General features: G+C 41.6%; 1 long non-coding RNA gene across 5 annotated transcripts; it reads left to right on the forward strand.

Annotated features, from left to right (window-relative positions):
• Positions 1-247: 247 nt before the first annotated feature.
• LOC123119770 (uncharacterized) lies at positions 248-8265 on the forward strand. Of its 5 annotated transcripts, none has more exons than XR_006458831.1 (4): positions 249-1343; positions 1793-1923; positions 3152-5611; positions 6850-7104. It is a non-coding gene; the product is annotated as an uncharacterized lncRNA (long non-coding RNA). The 5 variants fall into 5 exon arrangements; XR_006458830.1 differs by having other exon boundaries at positions 1824-1923; XR_006458832.1 differs by lacking the exon at positions 6850-7104 and adding an exon at positions 8039-8265 and having other exon boundaries at positions 248-1923.
• The last annotated feature ends 847 nt before the right edge of the window (positions 8266-9112 follow it).

The raw sequence follows: 9112 nt of genomic DNA on the forward strand, positions 1-9112 counted from the left end.
GGCACAAAGGAACTGGGCATCAGAGCAACTAGGTGCTCTGGAGTCCGGTTCCCTGATTTTTTCCTCTGCACCGGCTCGCCAGTGCAGGACACCAGTGCAAAATGTAGCAACAGTTGTCTTGACACCGGTTTTGGCATCTCTACTCCTAATGAACGACTTGATGAATAGTCTCCGCGGTTTAATTTCGCTGGTTTTTTTCGTCATCCTCCCACCTCCGGGTTTTTTCGTCATCCTCCCGCTCCCTGTTGGTTTTCCCCCTCCGCATCGCTCGATCCAACTCCTCCCTCTCCCTCGGTCTCGCCTCTCCTATTGCTCGATCCTCTCTAGGGTTCGCCGCCCGCCGCCGTCCCTCGCCGTCCTACTCCGCTGTTGCCCCTCCCTCCACCTACCTCGCCCCTGCTCTAGGGTTCGCCTCCCGCCGCCCTGCTCCGCTGTTGCCCGTCCTTCCGCCTGCCTTGCCCCCTCCCCTACACTCACCCCTGCCCGATCTGGATGAGGCGTTGCCTCCCGTTCCTCTCATCGCGTCCCTCGTGCCAGCCATGGAAGAGGGGAGGAAGAAGGGGAGGGAGAGCAAAGAGGACCGCAGTGGCGATGTGCCAACGTTGGCAGGACGAAGATGTGTGAATCAAGGAGTCCCTGCATCTACCCGCGACCCTAGAATAGCCGCTACCGCTGTGACCTTTCTCCATGCCGTGAGCTTCGAGGAGTCTGGCGGCGCCATCACGCCGGCCCCTGCTCTAGGGTTCGCCTCCCGCCGCCGCCGCCCCCCGCCGCCCTGCTCCGCTGTTGCCCGTCCTTCCACCTGCCTCGCCCCCTCCCCTACACTCACCCCTGCCCGATCTGGATGAGGCATTGCCTCCTGTTCCTCTCATCGCGTCCCTTGTGCCAGCCATGGAAGAGGGGAGGAAGAAGGGGAGGGAGAGCAAAGAGGACCGCGGTAGCGATGTGCCAACGTTGGCAGGACGAAGATGTGTGAATCAAGGAGTCCCTGCATCTACCCGCGACCCTAGAATAGCCGCTACCGCTGTGACCTTTCTCCATGCCATGAGCTTCGAGGAGTCTGGCGGCGCCATCACGCTGGCCTCTGTCCAAGAGGTCATCGCGCTCAACAGGCCCTCACTCCTCGGCTCCGCCTGCGGAGGTCGTCGACGCCATCGCAGGGTGCCGCTTTGAGGCCGGGGTTGAAGCTGCCACCGAGGAGGCCATCTTGACGCAGATGTTGCAGGCACTCCTGACGTTCATGCGCTCCCCTGCGATTAGTGACCAACACATCTGCTCTGTCGTGAGCATGTGCTTCGTGTCATACAGGTCGCGGCCAAAGGCGAGCTCGTGCAGCGGTTCAGGTGCATCCCATAGGGGCAGCTCAAGTTTCTTTCAGAATGCTATTTGTTCTGAGTGCATTGCATATTGAAGTAAACTTGATGGGCTAATCTTGAGTTCCTCCATCAAGTTATATTACCTCGACAAGAAAAGGTGCAGGAAAACCATATAAAGTACTATGGCGAGTCTATCTCAATTGAACTAGAACTCAAATTGTAGCAATTCCAAGCTTTTTTCTACAACTGCAATTGGGTGGACTATGGTATGGGTTGGTTTATTAGTTTGAAGGGATTTTAAGTGACAACCTGCTACTTTTTCTACTGGTAGTGAATTCAAATTAAGTCTGATGTCTCTATCTAATATACTGAACCTGGAAGATTTGTCTGAGGTCTTTATCTAATATATCAAGAATTGTCTTTCTGTTCTGAACATGGAACTGAACATGAAAAATTTACCTTACTGTTAACTGTAGTTTTGTCTCATTGCCAATATATCTGCATAAGGTACATCTAAGGAGGCCTTCTCCGACAAGGAGGCTGCGGGTCAAGGTCGTCGGCAGCGACGATGCCGCCAGCCGCAAGCGCCGCCGCGAGGACGACAAAAGTGAGCACTTTACCCCCCGCCAGATCGATCGCGTCTTCCCCCTTCTTTGCGTGCAAATTAAACCTGTGCGCAACTCGGATCTGGATTTGTGTGATTTTCAGCTATGCTTGTTCGTTAGGGATTTGTGGTTAGGTAAAGGGAGAGCAAGATAATGGAGATAATTTGAATAAATAAAAAAGTTTGGATTTCGAGCTGTACGCCTGTACTCTACTATGTAATCCAGGCGACTAATTTGGATGCAGCACATCTGTCGCCACATATTTGGTTGTAGCAGTAGTGTTCAGCAGACTGCATCATATACCATTTACTCCCTCCGTCCCAAATTAGTTGACTCAGACTTGTCTAGATAGACATGTTTTAGTGTTAGATGAGATACATACGTGCCTAGACAAATCTAAGACAACTAATTTGGGACGGAGGTAATAGAGTATTTTGTATGTGATTGGCCTGCAGAACTGGTGAGCTGCATACTGGTTAAGGCCAGTTATGTGTGATTCGTGTTCTGTGTCTGTATGTGTGATCCAGGCAGCACAATTCTCCAGACTCGGATCAAAGGAACAGGCTGATCAAGTATTAAACATCTTTCACAAGAGAAATGTGATTTGCTTGATTGCTGCATTGAATCTGCAGTTTTTATATCTCTGAATGTATCATCCAAAGGTCCAACACAAGTAGAAGGACAGATTCATCAAAACTGTTATATTTCTGAATGTATACATGGATATCTAGAAATGTGTTTAGTTTTTTTTTGCAAATAAGAAATATATTTAGTTAGGAGGTGTGGAGTGAGGAGCTCCTAAATCTCTAGAACTCTCTCCATAAACCTGCTCTCTATTCCACATCTCATCTCAATTTATGTCGTTTTGCATTGATACATTTACAGTCGATATTAGTCTGCTCATAATCAGTTAATCACTTACTTTTAGTTAGTACGAACACTTGTAGACTGTTATACACACCGGTAATGTCGGTACAATACTAGCACAGTCCATTGATCAAATATTTAGTATTTAGTTGATTGTTTTTTCATAAATGATCAACATACTATTTATGACCCAGTCCTAGCAAGATACCATAGCAAGATACAAATTATTTTGCAATGGAGGAACAATAATTTGCACCGTACTACATGCGGAACTATATCGCCGCAGGTTCCACCCAAAAATATTTAGAATATTTTATGTAAATATCAGGCCGCTGCCGACATGATGTTTCTATTATGTTTCAGGAGAAGTTTAGATCTTTTTGGACAGTTATTGCAGCCAACAGCCAACATTCTAAATGAGTATAAAACAATGCTATGAGGTAATATATCCCTCTGTGATAATAGTTTAACATATGGGCTACTCGTGGTTGCATGCTAAATTATTGCTGGTATCAACTTTATTATTAGTTTAGTGATTATTACAAGCATCTCAATTTTTCAGTCAAAGGCATCTAAAATGTTTCTTGATTCACGCATGTATATTTCAAAGAGGAATGCAGCCTTGAGTAAATGAATATTGCAAAGCTTAATACCAGTCCCAAAAACTTGCTCTGGCCAGAGAAAGAGGCCAATATCCGGCATGGTCTGTTCAATCTACTACATGTAATTTGGTGTTCTATTGTGCGCACCATCAGTTTTTGTTGTTGTATAAGTTCTACTTCAAATATGTGTAGCTAGACCCCGTCGAAGTGATCTTTTTGTTTCTCGTCTCATGTAACTGAAGAAAATGAGAGAAGGTATTGGACACTGGTCATGTATGTAGTCGGCAGAGCTGTTTTATGCAATGCCTATTGTCACAATAGCATATATGTCTATACGGGGAGGAGACCAAGAGAGTACATCAGAAGCCATTGATTTGCCATGGAATATTAAAAACTTTCAGATTACCTGTTCATATGATGGTATCCACAAGAAACTTCCTATCCTGTATGTTTTAGCATGCTCCACACAAATATATTAATTAATTTGTGTAGGTATGCTTCTCCTTCTTTCAGTTCCTGAATAATTATACCACCATCTGTGTGGAGTATCTTGTAGTGCTCCACACAAATAGATAAATTATTTTTTATGAGTATGCTTCTCCTTTTATCAGCTCCTGAAGAATTATACTGATGTCGTGTGCTTTATTTGCAAGATTTATATGACTTAAACAAGAACTTGTTAAATAATATGAGTGCATATAAGTAGATTGATCTTGCCTCTTATGTAGTCTGGTAGATTTGGAAAGAAAGGAATTGCAGATTTTGTCTGGACAAAGAGATGAAGCCAGAAAGGTAAATGTCTCAAGTTCTACAGAATGTTCGCCTCATATTGGAGGCATTTGAAACAAGCCTTTGCTACTGTACATCCAAGCTGGGTTCTTGATGTTAATTTCATTTATACGCATAGTAATAAATTTTGCCCCTGGCTTCCTAAGCATATACTTTGTTCCTGGCTAGGAATAATTTCCGAACAGTTTTACAAATGGTGAAAAAGAAAGGGTTTTGTTTACTATTTTTTATGACCGTGGACTCATGAGTTCATAACATATAATGTATTATTTGTGTTCATTCCTTTAATGTGGATTATAACATGATCTACCTTTGCATAAACATCGAGGACTACTTTTGGTTCATATTCATGCATCCACTTCTCGATATTGAGATTTTTCACATATACTGAACTTGTCTTAGTCAGCCCAACTCAGCTGTATGTGTGACATTTATAAGATGACTCCGTAAAATTCATAGAAGACACTATTCTTTTATTCTGTTCTTTTGTTTCTTCCAGATTTTGCTCTCCTCGCTTATATTTCGATATTGTTAATTTGATTAGATGACTCGGTCGATGATGTTGGGCATGTCCATGGTATCCATTAAAAAACTTAAAAAAAGTCTTGCACCGGAATAAAATTAGATAGCACACCACTTATGAGTCGAAACATATGCAAGCCAAGCCGGTACCATAAAATTAGTAGATTAGGTCCATTCCAGCCGCTAATTCTTTGTGCCAATGCTAAGTATGTGATGATCTTTCCACAAAAAATCAAGTTTGTATAGAGTGACCAATGCTAAGTATGTGATAAGCTTGCACTGACTTTTAGTTACATCTGATGATCTTTCCACAAAAAATGTATTATAGAGTGTAATATTTACAGTGTGGGGATGTTGGTGGCCAAGAAAGTTTATGCCCTTGTGAAGACATTACTATGAAGTCCTAAGTTATCCTGTAAAAAGGATTCTTATGATACGCATGTAAAGCAACTTCTGAACTTTTATGTAGATATTTAAGTGCCAATACCATCTTTTGGTATAACACAAAAAAATCAAGTTTTGAGGCCAGAGATTTACCTTGCTTTTGCATGTGCATTACTTTAGCTATTCAACCTGCCGTCGAGCTTTTAGTTGAAGTTCACTAAATTTCTTATATCGGCATTTCAGGGATAATACGATTGAACCAACTGTTACCGGTGCAATGCTTTTGGGGTCGACCAAAACATTTAAAAATGTTAAATGTGGTTATGTGATAAAATCAAGTATGAAGGAGGAAGAGATCAACACCAGCCGCGGCAACAAAGATGACAGTGTGTCTCACTGAGCATGAGCAATGGCACACTCTTGTCGAGTACCTACCAAGATGCTTCCCTGGTCAGACTTCGAGCACTTCCTCCTTGCCGCCGCCGCCTTGGCTAATGTTGTTGTTTCCTCGGATAAGCCGTATCAGGTTGGTTCCATTGCACTGCAAATACTACCACTTCTATTGGGCAACTAAATTCAACTTGCAAGCACGGGAAAACATGTACACCAATGTTGTCGGGCGCGCGGAAGCCAATTCCTTGGGTCACCCATTGTACATCTGCTGCTCTAACAGTAACCATGCCTTGCTCCCAGTAAATTTGAGCTCGCAGCCATTTAGGTAGATTCTTGTCATGCTCACATCTAGCAGCAAGAAAAAAGAGAAGCAGATGACCAGACTGTAATGTCTTAGTGGTAGTGTAGACCACCAAGATATGATGCTCTAATCCAAAATATTATAGGAATATCTACTTACTTTAACCACTTTTCGTAATTGGTATTTAATCCATCTACATGTAGAAACACGAAATGCAGATATTGTTTTGTTGAGAAATTTTATGATTTGCCCAAATGATTATGGACCGTACATTGATAATGATCTAATGGTTAGGATGATGCATCATTTGATAATTCAAGAAAAGGTCGTGTCTTTACAGATGTTCAATTCCCCCTCAGTTTGAACTTGTAAGGTGTATTAATTTTTTTTAAATTCAAACTTACCTAATTTTCACCAATTTTATAGAATAAAACATAAATATCTACTATAGAAAATCATTATCATTAGATTCATGATGAAGTATATTTCCATATTTGATTTATTTAGTATTGTAGGTGTTAGATGTATTTTGCTACAGATTTGATCAAACATAGGAAACTTTGACTTTTGGAAATTTAATTCATCTTATATTTTGACACACATGGAGTAGTAATCGCTGGGACCAGATCCATGCACCATCATCTGAAACCCATGTATTCATGAGGTGTGATGTTAATTTTAACAAATCTGCCCATGGACAGAACCTCGATACCATGATTCACAGACCAACCCACATAGAATTTCTGTAGACTGACATATGCGCCGAGTTCATCTTGTGGTATGTCCCTGAACTTTTCTGATGACAATGCTCTTAGTTGGGATGCCATCAGGCTCCAAACCAAACCAAAGCAAACCTGGGAGCACTTTACTTAACAATAAATTAAGATAACTTTTGCATAAGGTTTTGTTGTAATTCGTTACCAAGATGGGTAGCACTGTATAGTTTCCTAGCAGCAACATTTGGCCAGCTTCTTAGATTTTATCTGCATGAATAGTAGATTCTCATTTTGATTTAGAACATTGTAAATGTTCACCTCAGCTGCCAGATTAACATAATGGAACGTCGTCAGGTGTATTTGAAGGTTGCCAGTTTAGGTGGGCCAAACAACCAGTGCGCTGAGGTCAAAATAAGCATGACACCAGTTTGATTCTTTTAGGGGTCGCCTACATGATGAAAGATGCTCAGGCACACATCATTGTTGGGTTTTCGCATGTCATGTCATACTTGGTCTGTAACTGAATCTTGAGAATTCATTTGTATGACTTGATGTACAGACGTGTTATTCATAATGAAAATAATATCATTGTATGTGCTTAAAATATTATGTCATAACTCTGTAAAAAATGGCATCTTCTACTAGATAAAGAAGTGACAATGGTAAAAAAAATCTTTGGGCAGTCTCCATGTGTAGAAGGTTGGAGCGTTTAGATATTAGGAAGTGTGCATTAATTCTCCTGATGGAAAATCACCCAGCTAGGGAATGAGAATAGCGACACGAAATCCAGATTTTTGATGTGCTTGTATTTAAAACAAGATAAGAGCAAGATAATAAAAATTGATGTATGCTTTCATAAAGGTTTAAGGAACTATGGATAACAATGTCTGCACACTATCGATACACACATGTGAGTATACATGGATGGGTATCATCACTATCCTAACCATTGAACTATTGGCTAGTTTCAATGACATTTGGTTTATCAGCCAGTAACATATTATTGCGTTTGATAGTATGATTTATGTTAGTTGATTGTAAAAAAAGAGACGTGTGTTCTTTTAGACGGCATTGTTCTCGGTTATTTTAGCTTTATGAATTGCATCTTAATTTTTTGTAAAAGCCCGTGGCAACGCACGGGCGTTATACTAGTACATATAGTGGACGACTTTAGTGCTATTAGTTCTATGTTACTAAATTTGTGCATGTACACACCTATTAGTATCAATTCGATGTCATCCAAACACTGTCGCGATGATGTTACAGTTATATTTAACTTCCTCATAAAATATTCAATTTGTTATTTATAGTACATGACTAAGAACTTGCAGCGTTTTTGAAGTGAATTATAGCTATTGATGTTTCTGAATTTGGTTGTTGTCTCAGTAGTAATTAGTTCATTTGCACATTGATCTTTTTGAGAAGATATGTCATAATTAACCTATTTCTTTAGTTTTTCAAAATATATATTTGGTGATTTTCTATGTTGCTACAAACCCATTTCCCCTACATTTTTTTACTGATTTAGTTTTAAATATTATAGGATGAACGAAAGTGTTCTTATCTGGAGTGGGTTGACCAAGAGTGGCCACAGTCTTTGAAGATGTGCCTAGCAAAGCTCTGGAGCATGTATGAGGAAGAGAACAGAGATAGGCTTAGAGAAAGTGTTGTCAACGCTGAAGAATATTTTAAGATGCGGGAAAAAAGAGGAAGATGGAGAATGAGCTCAGATTTTTCAAATTAGACCTTGATAAGATGGTGTTGGCGAAGGAGGAGGCACTTTCCCAGTTGGTCAGTGTCGGTGTCAAAACTGGCAGATCTCGGGTAAGGGGGGCCCAAGCTGTGAGTCTAAGGATCAATGGTAATAGGGGACAATGGGGACACGATGTTTACCCAGGTTTGGGCCCTCTTAAAGGAGGTAAAACCCTACGTCCTGCTTGATTGTATTCGATGAGTATAGGGGTTACAAGAGTTGATCTACCTCGAGATCGTAATGGATAAACCCTAGCTGTCTAGCCTATGATTATTCTGATAGCCTCTATGGACTAAACCCTCTGGTTTATATACACACTAGAGGGGCCTAGGGTTGTACATAGTCGGTTTGTAGAGGAAGGAAATAGTACATCTGGACACCAAACTTGCCGTCCACGCATATAGGAGTCCTACCCGGACACGGGGGATAGTCTTCTGCTTTATCTTCACAGCCCATCAGTCCGGCCCATATCGAATAAACCGACACCTGAGGACCCCCTAATCCAGGAATCCCTCAGTAGCCCCCGAACTTGCCTTCAACGACGATGTAGTATCCGGCTTATGTCTTCGGCTTTGTAAGGCGGGTTCTTCATCATACTCCGGATTGACGACAGTCTGGTTTTGACCTCCATGTTCTTCCTTTATGATTCCTTCCTATCGTCACCTCGATTTCCATGCGCCGGGCGAATGTGAACCGTCCATAATTTTTACAAATAAACCCCTTATCACGTGAGGGCGGCATCCATATAAGGAGGTAAAATCTCCCAATGCCATCCCATATCGTGCAAAGAGCATTAGAGCAAACCATGAAAAAAAAATCAAAACATGGCGAGCGCTCCTGGCTCTTCCTCGCACCCTCATGGCC

The sequence above is a fragment of the Triticum aestivum genome, chromosome 5D (assembly GCF_018294505.1).
Source record: "Triticum aestivum cultivar Chinese Spring chromosome 5D, IWGSC CS RefSeq v2.1, whole genome shotgun sequence".
Taxonomy (NCBI): Eukaryota; Viridiplantae; Streptophyta; class Magnoliopsida; order Poales; family Poaceae; genus Triticum; species Triticum aestivum.